This window comes from Corvus kubaryi, unplaced genomic scaffold (assembly GCF_017639235.1).
Source record: "Corvus kubaryi isolate FWS band 111438036 unplaced genomic scaffold, C.kubaryi_AGA036_p1.0 37308, whole genome shotgun sequence".
NCBI lineage: Eukaryota > Metazoa > Chordata > Aves > Passeriformes > Corvidae > Corvus > Corvus kubaryi.
Window position 1 is genome coordinate 8,930,847 of NW_024581096.1, and position 17,281 is coordinate 8,948,127.

Sequence of the window (17,281 nt, forward strand, 5' to 3'; positions counted from 1 at the left end):
ATGCAAATAAGCATGTACATATTTATAAAGCGTATAAGATCAAACATATTATTTGCTTTTTTGGTGGAAGAGGTGTTTTTCAGATACAGTGTAATCCCTAAAGGCATTAAATTCAAGTTGAACTATTTAAATTAAGCAGTGTAGGCTCCTAGCCTGCATGGGGGTTTGTCACACAGGTAGGTTTGGTTTCTCAGATACTGAGATGACAAAGCCTGTTTTCTTTTAAAATATTCTCTTTACTGCCCCAGCTGTTGCATAATCTTTGTAGTTCTGTTTTAATTGTTCTGGTAAGTGATGTTGCCCAAGTTTCTCTAGTCCCAAACACTAATGAATTCCAAGGGTTACAGAAGATCTGTATTCTGTTTACGCTGTGATATTTTAATTTCTCTCTAGCAGGCAAACTCCTGCCTCAAATTTTTGTATATATTTCTACCCTTTCCAGAGTGCTGCCTGTATTTAGTAGTTCCCTCATGTATGTGCTATGGTATCACTTTCATGAGAAGCAATGATATTCAAATTTGGTTATAGATAAAACAGGTATTTTTATCTTGAACAAAATTTTTGTATGCTAGGTGTTTTCTGCTTTCTTCTGACTGGACTTTTTATTATGTTTAATTTATAGAACTGGATTTTTCACAGTGAAACCTACAGCCAGTGTACAGCCCGTATATTCCTGATGTCCCCGAGCATCTCTAGTTTCTTTCTACCATAGTGTGGAAAATAAATGAAGACCAATTAACAAAAAAAAGTTTAATAAACTTACCTCAGATATTGTACTATTTCTTATAATTGCTAAACTGTATGTGGCAGCTCAAAGATGCTAGAAAGCTTCTGTTACAATTCAGCTTTTTTATTCTATGTTTTCTTTGAACTTGCACTGCAATGGGGAAGATGAGGAGAAGGCTCTGCTGATGTTTGAAACACATCAGTGGTTTAAGAAACTAAACATGCAAGACAGATGCTTTTGTTAATGTCTGCTGTATCTCATTTCACAATCTTTAGCAGCATATACAGCTTCATGATTTCACACAATTACTGTTTTCCTGCTTATTAATGTGAGAATTTGATAGAGTAAGAAACACTTGTTTCAGTATGAAATTCTGAATTTTTTACAAGAATTATAGCTTAAACATGCAACGTTGGAAGAAAAGAAAAAATGCAATAAATAGATAAAAAATTGCTAGTATAAGGCAAATCTTAAGGTTCTTTATTGTATGAAAAAATCAATAGGATCTTGTCTGACAGTTCATATATTGCAGCCTATTGCCTTTAACACTATAAAAGAGAATAGAAACATACACATTTAGCATCGTTAATATATGGCTAATCATAGAGCCAGATAAGCATTAATCTTGGGTTATACGTCAGTATTTAGAAAAACTTCATTTTTTGTTTGTTAGGTGGTACCAAATCCCAATCCAAATTTTTCACTTAAGTGGTTTCTTTCTCAATGAGCTTCCCTGACTTCAGCCTCTACAATTCAGTCTCTGCTGAGTGTCTAGTATTTTATATTAGGCAGTCAACTTTTTTTTTTTTTTAAATTAGCAGAAACCTCAGCACAGAAATAATTCTAGAAGTGAGCAGAGTTAGCCACTATGATTGTAAGAGCAAATCCTGTCTAACATAGCCCAACTTTAGACATCAGTTCTGTAGTTTGAATTGGAAACTATAGAGGAAAGGGAGTTTGAGACTCCCCATTCCTTCATGTGGAAAGATGCCCCAGGTATTCTTCCCCTTGAACTCCTATATTATTAGCTTCTGATTTCTGATATCTCTTCTTGAAATAAAGTGATAATTATGGTCAAGATACTCTAATAAATTGACTAATTAATATGAAACAAATTGCCTAATGAATGCAGCCCTCTACTGCAACAATCCTAAGGATGTGCATAGGTCCTGTTTACAATTATAAGTTCAAGTGGTAGAGAGGTCTCTTTCAGCAGAAAGAGCTGGGTACTATCTTCACTTCTGCTTTGTAACCACAAATTTGTTGCAGTACTTCACACATACTGCTTTCCATTTGTAGACCTCATTGAAAATACTCATCTGTAAATATTCCCAGCTTTCCTCCTCATTCAGAATATGATATACCACTGGGATTTCCTTATCTTGTTTAAATTGAAAATGGGCATGGAGTAAGACTGTCAGGTTTGGTTTATTCCATTATAGTTAAAGTAGCAGCCTTTAATCATTACCAGCAATATTAGTGCCACAACAGTGTTTACATCTCAAATATGCTTCTAATTTTCCCAGTCAAAGGCAAATTGTTGGTGATATCTTAATGTTTTTTTAGGTAGCTAATGCCAAAATGCAAGGTTATGATCTTGATCTGAATATTTCCCAGATGTGTGGTAAGGTGAAAGGTGGAACAGCTAACAGAACTTGACTTCCTATCTGTGTTAGTCTAAGTTAAGTGAATTCTAAGTCAGGCATAATTAGAGAATGAGACCCCTAGAAGCCTTCACCTTCACAACTGTTTGAGATGAAAGCTTAGCTCTTGGGTGAGTGTAACATAATCCACATGTTGGAAGAGAAATCAGAATCAGCTGTCACTGTCCTCTGCATATGTTTTACAGTGCCCCATTAGCCACCTTCTTGTCAAATGTCAGTGATCTTCTCTGAGCTTAATGTTTCTAATTCATTTACAGTGGAATCAGGACCAGATTCTAAATCTGATGCCAGTTTCAACACATTGCCTTCAACTGAGGTTTCAGTTCACATATGAGATCCAGTTTGGAAAGATACAGTTGATAGAGATAGATTCTAATGATCGTCAGTCACAGGAGTCACTTTTTTTCAAGACAGCCTCATCAGATATAACATAGATAATAAAAACAAGAAATAGAACAACATATGAAAATTTTGAATTTGGCCCCTGGGGTTTTGACCAGAAGACCTTCAAAGGCTTTTTCAACCTGGAGTGTTGTCTGAATTGAAAGGGCATCTAGAAATCTCTGCTATGTCCAAGAACACTGGAATTGTTAAGCTGGGATTCAGAGATTGATATTCAAATCATTTGAAATAAATAGGAAAATTTGGTTTTATTAATTATTGTAGGGTCACCACATGAAACGCTGACATAGATCTCAGGTAGCAGAGTGCCTTTTTCAGGCTTTGCTATTATTCTGCTAGGTCACTGAAGCAAAGCAATCAATCAGCCCTCTGAATCAACTGTTGTGAAAGGAGACCCACAAACTTATCTTACTGGCTTTGATTGCTAACGATCCTGCAATGAGGGTCGCACGCTTTCCGGGTGTGGTAATATGTATGCTAATATGTGAAAAATAAGTCGAAATGGCATTCAGGGACATGTCTGTTAACACTTACAGAGGTAATGGCTTGTTTTTAATGTACATGATAAAAACCTTTTTATGAGGGTAAAGTGGGAAGACATCATAGAGTGGTCCCATAACAAATCCATCAGTGATTTTCCTTTGCTGCTTGTTACTGAGAGATAAGCCATGTTTCTTGAAGAAGTGAAGTTTAAGTATTAGTTGGCTTCTCCTAATAACTGTCACTTATGCTGGAAATTTTTATTCAGTTTTGTTAATGAATAGCTCAGTTTGTGTATAAATGAAGATGTAGCTCCTGTGAGAAACTAGGCAAGAAATCCAAGAAGTTACAAATTTTTAGTTCTGTGCTAAGAAAAATGGTAGATTTTAATCCACCACAGGCTACAGATGTGCAAGAAGGTATTTTGTATAGTTTTCAAAACTATGTATGTTTTGTTAGAAGTAGCACAGAAATCAGGAATTGCTGAAGTATCAGCTGCAAATTATATTGCAGTATAATCTGTGATAGTACTGATTGCTGGCTTTACGTGTTACACGTCTAAGAAGAGATAAGGCTGTATAAAACAGAGCATACTGCCCATTAAAATCTTCCTATTTCTGGGCATGGGATTTAAAATATTTTTGAGCAAACAATGGCAAAACAGCTGAGAACAGTGACTGACTGGTCACTTACAATTCATCTGATATGTCCTGTTGAAATGGGATTTGAACAGGAAGGGTAAATCTGGCATAAGTTTTTATCACCCTTTGGAAATTCACCATCTTCTTGACTGTGGGTAGCTTGTGTCTCTTTGGGAACGTGGCCACACATCTCCCTTTTAGGTGCACCATTAGCACTGGAATTGTTGCTTTTGACATCAGAGATTGATATTTAAAGATGTAAGATCAGTTAGAATGGATTTCTGAGGTCAGTGGATGCTGGATCTTGTCAGCTGATATTTTAGCACTGGCGCTGGAAGCTTTGAGATACTTCAGGCAACATGATAGATCCCCTTGCACCAGAACTGTTCCACTTTAATACCAGAGAGCTGCAAAGGTGGTTTGTCAACTGGAATTTCATCATTAAAGATTTTACAGAGCATTTGCTGTTGCTCACTATGTTAGCGAAACACATGGGACCTGGAAATTAAAAGTTACCACAAATAGTGTCAAATGATGCTACGCTATTGTTGTAACGAAGAAGATACTTGGAATACAGTTTTTTACTCTGATACGACAATTTATTTCATCTTTCCCATCAGATTTTTATCTTCTTCTCTCTCTGTAGGCTTTTGTGTTTTCATAGGCAGCTGAGAATGTAACTGGTGGGACTGAGTGGGGTCAGGCAGTTCAATTGCTTTGCAGTTGCATGGAAGTGAATTACGATTGAGCAGATGCATGACAATAGATTCAGGAGTGTTGTAACTGTTGTTTATTGTGTTAGTTTAAAACCAGCAAGGAGCTCCCAAAGCATGGTCTTGGCACAAAATTTTTCAAACAGCAAAATATGTAAAGTAAATAAATAGACTGAGAGATTAAAGCCACTGTGATCCTTAGTCATATGTTTCAACTTACTTTTTTTCCATCAAGTTCTTTTGTTAGTGTCTACAAGAAAAGGGGAGGAGATTACAGTGTGGGCTTGAGGATAAAAAGAGGCATTGGAAAGTAAAGAATAAAAAAAAAATTCAGTAGAGGCAGGCAGAAAAACGTGGATATTAAGAATCAAATTTTCATACATGGTATCTTTGTGCTTTGCCTTGTAGGATACTTGCTGTCTGTGAGCCTGATTTGTGAAAGGAGACCCACAAATTTGTAGTTTTTGTAGGAACTGCAGCTGGGAGTGATGCCTTAGGATTTTAGCTTTTATATTTTTCATATCCTGTAATTCTTTAGTGTATAATTCTAAACTCCATATAGACTGTTAGTTACTGTTCTCCCATTTTGGTCAGACAAAATGATTCCTCTCTAGGCCTGAAATTCAAGGACACCTTAGTCCTTGACTGTCTCAGGCCCTGAGAAGTGTAAACAGAAGTGGGTTAGGGGGAGCAGACTTGGGGTAAGTGACTTTACTACCTAAAGCTGTAGTTGGAGGATTAACCCCCAATACGCAAATGGACCAAACTTATAAAAGTATGAAAACCCGTGACGCCATTGTCCATTTTGGGTGTAGCCCCTGGGACTTTGACTGCCCTAATGTACCTTGAAGGCCCTTCAAGAAATATAACCGCTTTTATTCTGTTAATTTTGTGTAGCCTCTCTTTTTAGGTAGCCCATCAAGGCGTCAGGAGTCTAGTTTTCATGTACTGAATCACAAGTTCTGTAGGATTTACCAATATTCAAACACATGTTTTTTATCTTGTTTTTAAGTACAAGTCCCTTCACATTTCAGTCTAACAGTGCTAGTACAGTTCTCAATCATTACTCATTTACAGAAATCAATGTCTCATGTATAAACAGCTCTGACTGCAGTGTTTGAATGGTTTCTAATAAAGCAAAAAGGAAATATGGTTAGTGTTGCATTTGATCAGATCAATAAGCACAAAATAAGCAAATGAAGAACATGGGGATGAGGGACATAAAGTTCACAATTTAGAGGGAAGTATCCAAAGTATATGTAATCTCTAAAGGCAATGCAATCTGAAACCATTATGGTGTTGAATTTTTTTGCGAGCATAATACAAATGATCACACTCCTATTATTGCCTGGGACTGCCACATATCTGAACTGTCTTCTGCTGCTGCCTGGTCCTTTTAATGTTTCTTTGCACTTCTGGAATTCCACTGCACTAGTCACAAATACCATACAGGAGTTCTGATTGGTTTCTTTGTAGCCAAAAATCAGCAGCACACCATGCACACTGTAAGTACATTGAAGTGCAAATCCTGCACAAAATACTGCTCTGCAGTGTAGTAAGTCCAACATTTTCAGAAATAATTGATTGACTTCCTGTGTGTGAAAACACAGTTTTATGGGCTTGGAAGCATTCTCAAGAGATCATGTGGTACATCCCCTTGTCCCACAACATATCGATCATCAACTCAGCTGGACACTTTTATCACCTGCTCTTAAAGTCTACACACACTCCAAAACATCTTTAATAAATAAGGAGAGTTTTTATCACCCTTATTAAAGTCTTACTATTCTTAACATCCTCTCTTACTCTTCTGTGTACTTGAGCCCATTATTTCTGGTATCTCTTGCATGGAATATTCCATCCTCTTCCCAGAAATTTTTAAGTATTTGAAAGTTACTGTTACACTTTTTCTTTCCAATTCTCCTCTGCCTAAGATAAATAGGATAACTTTATTTAACTTTCAGTTACAAATCATTTTTTTATATGCCTATCACTATGCTGGTTGCCCTCCTTAAACATATCTTGAAATGAGCATAGAGCTCAGATGAATTCTTGCAAATTCTGGATTATATGGAAAGATTTTCTTTTGCATTTTCAACACATTTAGATCTTCTAGGAAGCTATTCACTTTTCATGTTGCTCCCTCAAGGCCACAGTGTACACCAGTTTCTGCAAAATAGTTACCTTGTTCTTCTTCATCTTGTATTTGCAGTTCCTCTACACTTCATTCCATTTTTGCAGTGAATCATTGGCAACAATTCTCGAAATACAGTTTTCTAGCCTGTTTTTCATCCTACTTAAAATAAATTTATATTAAACTAGTGTATTTATGATAATGTAATGTGATTGTGTCAAAAGCCAGCTACATAACCCTTTTCATGACGTGACCTGTTACGCTGTTATAAAATCAGATTAGATTTAATGGAATTTGCTCTTGACAGGTCTTTGCTGGCTGCTTCTCTGCTTTCTTTCATTTCTCTGTATGGGGTGATGTATATGTAAGAATTAAAGGGTGACTCCACTGCTTCAGACGAAAGGTCAGTCTGGTTTCCTGTCTCTGACAGGAGCAGCAGGAGAAGCCCAAAGAGGAGAAGAGCAAGCAAGCAGTGCTAACTGCCTTCTATACTTCGCTAGTGTGCATCAGAATGCAACTCAGAGACTAATGATGGTATTGATTTATTTTTATTAGAAGCATATTTTTGGAATTAATTGCTCAGATTGATTCTCGGTTCAGGTAAACTGACATCCTACCAGTGACTGCTGTAACCTAACAAGTGTGAAAAAATCACTTCTTTTGTTTTAAACATCGAATTGTTGCTTTCTGGCCAATAATTTCATTTAATGTTCAGTGCATAGTAGCTCCTTCTCCAATTTCTCAGTTACCTCCAGCTTTGTTGATTTTCCCTACCAAAACCATTTCTGTTCCACCCTGGTAAAGTCCAGTGGTTTAGTTATTCTTCAAATAATAGTTAATCCTTATTTCTGATCATGCATGTTACTCTTTCCTGTAGCTTTTCCAGTTCTGTTCTATCTTTCATGAGACAAGAGACAAGGGTAGCATTTGTGCTCAAAATGCAATCATGGATGGATTTAAACTTTGTGGCTGTATTTTTCTTTACCTAAACATTCCCTACTCCTCTCCAGTAAATTCCTTATTTTTTTTAGTATCTATTATAAGACCAAGAACTAGCAGCTGGGCCATAGGCCATTCTGTAACACATTCAATCTTTATAAACCTAATGTTATTTTTCCTCTGTGCATCACTTTTTACAACATTCACCTACACTGAATTTTTTGTGGCATTTTATTACCTTATCAGCTTGGGTTCTGAGAGTCTTTTGCAATTATTCCAAATTCCTTCAGATTTAGTACCCTGAATAATTTATTATAATCAGCAGGGTTTGTCATGGCAATACTGTGAATAATTAATGAATATGCTGAGCACAGAAAATACCAGGACTTTGTTGATTACTTTCCCGAGAAAAATTACTTTTTTTTCCCCTATTTTTAACCCATAGCTTATTTATTTATTGTCTTCTATACACCAGCTACACAACATGTGTATAGAAAATTGATGCTACCTGGAATACAATAGTGGAGCTGGTCATGCACAAGCAATGAGACATTGTAGATAGTTTTACATTTAATGCCTGTGCAGAGGCTGTACACGAAGTGTGCTCACCATTGACCTGACATTCTCAGGTGTTTCTGTACCCACATGCAAAATCCCTCTGTATGGCAGCTCTGTTCTTCAGCTGCTTATCTCCGTCGCTGTCTGCAGGTCTACACTATCAAATAACATATTTCCCTAGATGACTATTGGATCTAGCACTCCTGTTTTACACTGCACATGTTAGTTCACACTTAGCTTTATTTGACATGAACTATTTTCTTCTGGGATCAACTTCCATAAAATTTTCAAGATAATTCACTGCAGGGACCATACAGACAAGCCAGTCTTAGTTCCTTTGGTTTTTAACAGTTTGATGCCAGGCATCAGATGCAGCATCTACATGACCTTGCCATCAGACTACGCAAACAGCAAACTGATGGGCTACCACACAATCTTCACAATATGTCAGACACTCAGAACAGGAAATCCACAGATGTGTCTGACCTCTGGGTAAAGTCTCTAGAGGAAGGAAGGAGGAAGATTGAACCAAGCCCTCTCAGGAGCACACCAGACCAACCCTAGAAGGTGTGAATATGCTTGTCAGGCAGTTTCCACCAAGTGGCCTCAGGACAGGTTCTCTTTGTAGTGTTAGACAGTGGTATAAGCAAAGGTACCTCTGAACCTGACACAGAAGTATGTAGAGAAGACGGAACATTCTTTGCCTGCCTTCTACACATTTCCTGACATGGATTCTGCATGACAGCAGAAATCACACTCACTGTCATCTGAGTGGTTGATTGGCGTTGGTTGGCTGAGCATGATTTGTGTTGTTAAATTACAGAATGTTGAGCAGAAAAGCTGGAAATAATGTATCAAACCTTCTGGATTGTGTTTTAAGTGTCTCAAGCATAGTTTTGTGAGTACTTGTGCAAGACACACAGTTCAAGGAAAAGGAACCCCAAAAAGGTTTTAGCAGTCCAGGCTAGGGAACCATAGTTCTTATAAAACGACAAGACTTGAGTTGCAAGCACGTGCAAATAGATCACATAATCCTGTGTGCAAAACGTGCTTGTTAGCTGCTATCTGAGGATGTCAGCAGGGAAGATGGAAACAATATAGAAGGAGACTTGAAGATAATGAAAGCAGAAGGGTGTGAAGTGATTGTGCTCTTCAGATCAACCTTTTAAGTTTCTGTGCAAGATTGACGATTTTGTCATCCTGCTTTTTTATGAGGTGTTGAATGAATGCTTAAGAAGACAGCACTTATCAGTGCTCATCAAAGTTTAAAAAGAACTGTTTGTACTAGCAGTCTGAAGATACCAGGTCTAACAAGGTTAGAGACGATCAAGTATTAAAGATGAAAACACTGTGAAAGACATATATCAGGTGCTTGCAGTGTAGCAGGCCATAGTTTACATGTGTAAACGTGTAGAGTACAGACCTTGTTACATGCTTTTACTGCATACCTTTGATGAAGAAAAAAATGCACAGAATAGGTAAGACAAAGTATAAATCTAGCATTAAAAAATAGAGAAGCGGGTCACATAGCATTGTAAGAAGAATAATAGAGTTATTGAATGGTGTCTTTTTGATTGGTCGTCTTTTAGGATTAATTAAGTACACAAAATTACTTATGTCAGAGAAAGCAAAACAATTAATGGATAAAGCAGTGAACTGGTGATCACAGGTCACTGAGTTCTTTTCAGCTGCTAAACTGCTGGCCTTAGTATCTTCTCACATAATAACAACTTGCAATTAATTTCTCTTTCTTTTCTCCAAGGCTGTCGAATAACAAGTGTTATAACAATTGTCTCCTTCAATAAATATTTTGTCTGAAAAAGTTTAGACAGTAGTTTGTTTGCAAAGTATCCACCAGGTTATGAGCTACTCAAAACCACCCATCAAATCATATACAACATTGTCCTAAGCTATATAAGTATTAAGGTCAGAGGCCTGCCTTTTATTTGATCATATCCAGGCTGGTTAAGAAAAAAATTTCTCGAGAAAAAAAGCTACAAGGCACAAAAAAAGATAGGAATTTTAAGGAATTTTTAGATATAATGAAATACTGTTTGTATTCATTTTCTTAATATTGATTACCTGTGCCATACAGCTGCCCTAATCTACACTTCTCAGATGTTCATTCTGTTCCCAGAGTCCTTATAAAGTTTTCTTGCAAAAGTGATTATTATAACCAAGTAACATTAGGAATATTTGTGGCATTGCAGAAGAAAACTGCTGAAAGTGTTGATGAGTAACTACCACCAAATATAATTATGTGAAAAAGAATGATCATTATAGCTGTCCAGGGGTAATCTTTCATTATAAACATGTGGATCCCATATTTTAAAATACCATGGATTCCTTTTTCCTGTGTGAGGCAAAGACAGACATAAACCATTAGAACCAACAACTAATTGATGTTGTGGATTAGTGTGTTTGGCAACATTCTGATTTGCAGGGAAAACACTAAAACATGCTTTTTTTCCCAGAGAAACATAGCAGTAGAAGAATACTACTAGAAACTGTTCTTAGTCGTGGTATTTTAAAGAGGAGCCTGTAGAATTTTGTGATTTTTTCTATTTTACCCCATCACTAGGTCATGATGTCCATAGAGATTCAGGAGAGGATCCTACCTGCCACAGGTAGTGCAATGCTTTGTGAGTGTTATGCAAGTAGTTATGCTTCTGTCTCCTACTTTCCACAAGAAGATAAGTGTTTGAGATGAGGAGATCACAGACTATATTTTTCCAGTCCTATTTTCTTTCACAAAGGGAAGTCAGGATCCATCATAAGGACAAATGAGGTCCAAAATGAAGCAAAACTGATGAAAGAGAACTGTTGTCCCACTTAGCTGTTTTTCTAGCAGCCTTAGCTAGAACAACAGCCACAGTATGTGTCAGACAGTCTCAGTAGCAGACAACAAATTTGTCATTTGGATAAAGATTGTTGGTAGACACATTGCAGAGGACATCTGCAGCACAACGAGTTTCCTGTCCCATGACATCTATATAATGCCTCATAGGAGTTTTTTTCATCTGTTTGTGCATACTCTGACCACTTTAGCACCAAGGCTCACTCCCATCTGCTTATACTTGTCAGTGTCTAAATAGTGATTGGCTCCATTTAATTGTCATTTGCGCCCCATTTGCAAATATGTGTATTGGATCTGCTACCTAATTTCTGCCCATTAGTTCCTTTGCCATTACATTCCACCCAGCTAGAAGCTCCTCCCTTCCCCAGGAGTATACAGATAATTCTGTCAGTTGCCATGCATTTGGACTGTTTCTTCTGCAGTGCAGCTATGTGTTATCCCTCCCTAATCTGTTAGGATGGATGTTGAATGGAATAGCCTTACCTCTATTCAGTTTCTTCCAGTTAAAGTTATTCACTTCGAATCTTATACAAGTGGTGAAATGCAAGAGGTGAATATAATAATCATTAATGTGAAAGATAACTTGGGATTTCATGCAGGTTGAAATAGGCAGGTCCACACAGCCCTTGGAAAATTTACTGTGCTGTACTACTCACTTATGAGCTTTCCATTCTCCTGCATGTTTCTGTAGAGACATGGAAATTTAAGATTTGGCAGAAATCCTGAGTGCCTGGTCCTGTCTACAAAATGGAAACATACATGGACTGCCAAGTTTCGATTAGGATTTGGATTAGGATCCAAGTTTCCTTATAAACACATGAAGTAATCATTCTGCTCAAGTCAGTACCCATCAGGCCTTAGTTAGAACATTGGTCCAGTCTTGGGCACCTCACTTCAAAAAAATTAGCCAAATGGAAAGAGACCAAAAGGAGAGCGATAGGAGGTCTAGAAAATATATACTACTAAAACTGACTGAAAAAACTTGGGTTGTTTAGTCCTTAGGGGTTTAGGTTGATTTGTTTTCTATTGAGTTATTTCCAAGCCAGATCATTCCAATGATTTTGTTTATAGTGCTGTTCCACAAGCAGTTACATTTGAAGGGTTGGTGAACTTCAGCACAGAGGCAGGAAAAAGTATCAGGGGGAAGGGAGGGCTGAAACTCCTTAAGCCATCTTTGTCAAGAGATCTAATCAGATAACTACAACCCTGCATCTAATCATATGTACTATACTGTGGTGGTGGTTTGTTTTCTATTTTTTCTCTTGGCATCACTACTCTTCCTTGGTTAGTAGGACCTGTCACTTACAGCTCCTCTGTCCCAAAACCAGATTAGATAATGTATTCCTACGCTCTCCGTGTCTAATCTAAAAGTTACCAAATGTTGCAGTGTTGGGGTCAAGCAGGCTGAGATGCTCAGACACCAGCATTTTCCATCAAAATTCACGCAGCTGTTTTTATGTCTTCCCATCTTGGCTCGAAACACACAGTTCAAGAAATCTGAGCTCTGATTAACAGAACTAGGTACAGTTGGCTCTACGTGTAGCCATCCCATCTCAACAAGAACGAAATTCATCTGAAGGAAGCAAACATGTTTATATTCCCTAGCACTTCGGCTAAATCTGATTACATGCTTGTGTGTTAGTGATGAAAGTGTCCTTGAGGGAACATCTGAACTCGTCATAACTGACAACATAGATGTGTCCTCAAAGTCACTTCCAGCATTTCCTTTGCTTCAGTTTAACCCATCTAGCTTTGGAAACTTAATAGAGGGAGTGGCGGTGTTTAGAACTGTCCTTTGAAGTTGCCTGTCTTCACTGACAAGAGGGAAAAATGTAGGCTGACTGTGATCTTGAACTAATTGTTTCTGTTACATGTCAGGATGTATACTAGCTAAATTGATTCCTGCCAGTTTTGTAGCTAAACCTAAACTCCCCCTTTGCTAACCAGCAGCTCTCATTATTGATCACTAAGAGGTTCTCTCTCATCCCAGGTGCCCGACTGCTGTCACCCTTCCATTTGCTTGGTCTACATAGAACCATCAGTGGAGTTTTCTGTGCTCTGCTCTGAAATTAAAGCCATAAAAGCAGTAGAAGATGAAAAGGGAATTGGTACAGACTCTGCAGATCTGAGAATGGGCTCCAACCATTAGTGTTTTATGTGATTTTTATGTACTGTGGAGATTTTTACATCTTATGCTGATACTATGCTGATGTAAGAAGGCTCAGAGGTTTGGTTACCATAATCTTTCAGAAGTTTGGAGACATATCTCAGGCTTATCCAAATGCATTCTATGTGGGAACTGGACAAGAAAGTTCATGGGACATGAATATTTTGGCTATAGTTGATCTAAATATGACATATTAGCAGATAGCTTTGTAGTCTTTCAGTGCATTAACTTCTGATTTAGAGTAGGAGCTATGGCAGTCTCGAAAATATTAAGCATTAGTAAAAACCACAGAACTAGTTTTAATTCCAATAAAGTTTTATTTTTAAGTCAAAGCTTAGGTTATGGTTCAGATTGGTTATTATTTGAGATTTCTGCCCATAATTGTGGCATTGTGGGTTGTGAGGTTTGGATCTTAGGCTTCCTTTCAAAGTCAAGCACAGAGTCTGTAAGACTGCCTTTTAGTGGAACTACTTTGGTTCACTGAAAAAGCTTTCAAAGGCAAGACTTGCTTGCCATCTTCAGTTTCCTAGGTTTGTTTTATCTATTAATCCATCATCTTCCTTTTTCTGTTATCACTAAATACAGATAAAATATAGGAATATCAGTATAACTTGTCATTTCGGTATATTTTCAACTTGCTTTGCACAGGTGTAATTGTTGAAACAGAGTGGAAACAGAGGCAGTGGCCTCAACACCTTAGCACTTCACTCTTCCATGACTACATCCAACAAATCTATTTGCTTCAAAACACCATTTTTCAAGCCACCTTCTAAGAACAGGTCTTTGAACTACCATGTCTTCAATGTTACGCCTGAACACCAATTTGTTTTGACTCAAGCCAGTGGCAGTCAAAGGTACTCCTTCAGAGAAACTCCCAGTAGGGCACAAAAGCCAAAGTTTTGAAAAGTCATTTTAGTCTCACCTGCAGTGGCACCAAGCCCTGTCTTGTCCAGTTACCTACCAAGAGCTGCAGCTTCCTCCATGAGCCCAGCAGCTTCTCGTCGCCATTTGGGAAACCAAAAACTTTCAGAAGCTGTCAGTCATTATCACTTTCTATCCAGCTGAACTCACTCTTCATCTGCAATATTTTTGCAAACAGAAGAAAACACAAAGGCAGGAGGGACTATTTGTGGATTGTTGCATATACAAGATAATCTCTGAAATGTGTAGGAAGATGCAAGGTGGTCCCGTCCTTCTATGTTGAGAGGACTGCAACTAGTGTTGGAGATGTTTTAAATGTGTTTATAAGAACTCCTTAAACAAATGACACAACTACAGAAAAATGATCACTGCCTCACACTGCAAAGAAGTTGAACTTGGTCCCAGAATCAAGTGTTTCTTGTTGCAGAGTATGTTTGCATCCATTGCACTACTGCCTTGACAATAGATCTGATATTCTGTCAAATTGTCTTTCCTAAGAATTTCTTGACATAATTTCACCCAGTTTCTAGGATATTTTTTAATTTTTTGGCTTCATATTATCAGCCTTTTTACAAAATATAGGATATTTTTGATTAATATGCCTAATCATGTAAGTGCAATTTTCACTTGTATTTTTTACAGGCCCTCTGTGCAAAGCAAGAAGACAAACAGGTTTCTGTTGCCTCATAATATGTATAATGATCACTTTTATAAACTATTAAAATACAGTTTATTTAAGTTAAATACGTTTGGGTTCTATTGGGAATATGTTTAAAGCCTTCAGGACCTGTAAAGAGAGCACATGCATAGCTACAGGGCACATCTCAAGTTGATATTTGAAATCTTTCTAATTATAAAGATTTGGAAATGGTTTGGATATTGAAAGCTATACTTTTACAGTGGATGTGGTCAATGGGGATTAGTTGTAATTGCTGGAGTTTACAGAGTTATGGCTGTAAAATAATAATGTGCTATCTGGTTTAAAACCATAATAGAGGCTAGAGAGTTTGGTTTTTTGTAATTAATTTGTTTTCATTTCCAAGTTCCTAAGAAGTATGAAACCAGGATGAATAACTCCTAAGACTTTTACCCCAATAACAATAATCTTTTTGTGCTGCTTTTTATCAAGAATACTTACAAGTTACATTATATCATAGAAATTATTTACACATCTTCTTAGAGTGAAGTCTTAAGGTATGGAGATACCTAAGCTCAAGCAACGGTATAAAATCAGATACAAGAAGCATGCAAGGAAGCATGTTGAAATGCCTTTTTTGTTTCAGTCTTAGAGAAAAAAAAAGAGCTCCAAAGAAAAATTAACAATGATGGGAATAGAATTAGAAATTCAAAAAAAAAAAAGGGAAGGGAAAAGGGGAAAACACTGTAGTTTTAAGCTTCATATTGTATGTTTCAATTTCCTTTTTTAATATATTCCTGCTGAATTTAATAGTGCTTCAAGAATAATCAAATGTGTATTTTTGCCCTTACATCAAAAGCATTTTGCTTATTTTTATTCAAATTCAATTGTTTCAAAGTTCTAGAAAGTTCCTAGGTCTTATTGCAGATTCATATCAGATGAGTAGATGTTCTCCTGCTGACCTTTGAAATTTGTCTACATCACTGAAACCAATGAAAGATTCCTATTGCCTTCAAAAGACTTCTATCAAATTAGAGCTTCTCCTGGGAAAATCTATAAATAATGCTGAATAATTTTCAATCTAGACAGAAATCTAGATTATAACTGTGCTTGTAACTAGCAGGTAACTCCAGTGAAGTCTTGGGGGAGTACAGAAAGTCACAAAATATCAAATTAGGTCCCTATTACCCACGGGTTAACAAATCATGATTAAATTCATTTGAAAGAAAAACATCCATTAAAATTTCCACTTGCCCCAAAAGAAGTACTGTGGAGGATAGAATATGAAAAATTCTCAATGAAAATTACGCATTTTTCAACTTTCAAGTACACAGAACACACTCAGTGAGAATAACTCCAGGATCATTGGTGATGATAATATCAACCTGATTTGGAAGCATTCTGCTATATTTGGCTACAACTAAATAGCTTAACTAGGTATAATCAAGCTAGTTGTGGAAGATACAATGTAAATGTAGTAACATTTCTCTTCATGACCTCCTTACAGTTGGTCCAACAGGAATATAATGGATTGTGAGATTGCAAACAAACTTTACTAGAAAAACCAGACTATATTTTCATTAATTTCAGGAATACTTGTGTTACTTTTATTTAAATATTTTACTGAAAAGCAGTGATGTCCATCATTCAAGTGAAAGACACTTAAAATTGGTTAATTATGTAAAAGTTTCTTATTTAAGCAGTGTTTTCCTTCAGCTGTTAGTGAAATAGTTAATTGAAATAGTCTAATATGTTATTGTTTCAAGGATTGTATGGCAAGATCTATATCAGTTTAGTGCCTTTCAACATAAAAATTATAATAGCATGTGTTATGCCAGTATTATTTTTGTTTCTTTGTTTGTGGTGTGGTTTGGTTTGGTTTGGTTTTTCGTCTTGTTACTGCTGTTAGAAATGGACCCAGACAGTTCAGGCTACTGCAATGCAATTCTGTAGAAAGAATTAACTGAATTCTTCTCATCACTTTTTGGCACGGAAAATACAAAAAAAATGTGTCACTCATGGCATTGTAGCACTTGCCCTCTAATAGTTTGCCATCCACAAGTTAGTCCACTTAACTCTGATTTTGAGCACAATTGTTTTAGCAGATGTCACTTGGGAGAGCTGCTCAGTTCTCTATAACAATGCTCTCTCAGAAGATCAAGAAGGCAACTTTGGCTTTTCTTTGCTGTGAAAATGAGCAACATTTTAAGAATAATATAAAGATAACAGACCTTGGCAAGTATGGACTCACTGATATTCCTCTATCAATGGCATGACCCTGGTATATGTAAGCTATCACAACCTAAATAAGGAGGGCAGTTTTGGTACACCCTTCATGTACCACACTGAGTTAGCTGGGCTATTGATCCAACTGTTATTACATAAATGTCAGGAGAACAGGAGAAATGTTGGAGCCAGGTATGCGGTCTCCTGCTCCCAAA

General features: G+C 37.0%; 1 protein-coding gene across 3 annotated transcripts in view; it reads left to right on the forward strand.

Annotated features, from left to right (window-relative positions):
• Positions 1-17,281, forward strand: part of FGF10 (fibroblast growth factor 10) — a 62,006-nt gene that overhangs the window by 37,865 nt on the left and 6,860 nt on the right. The window lies entirely within an intron of this gene.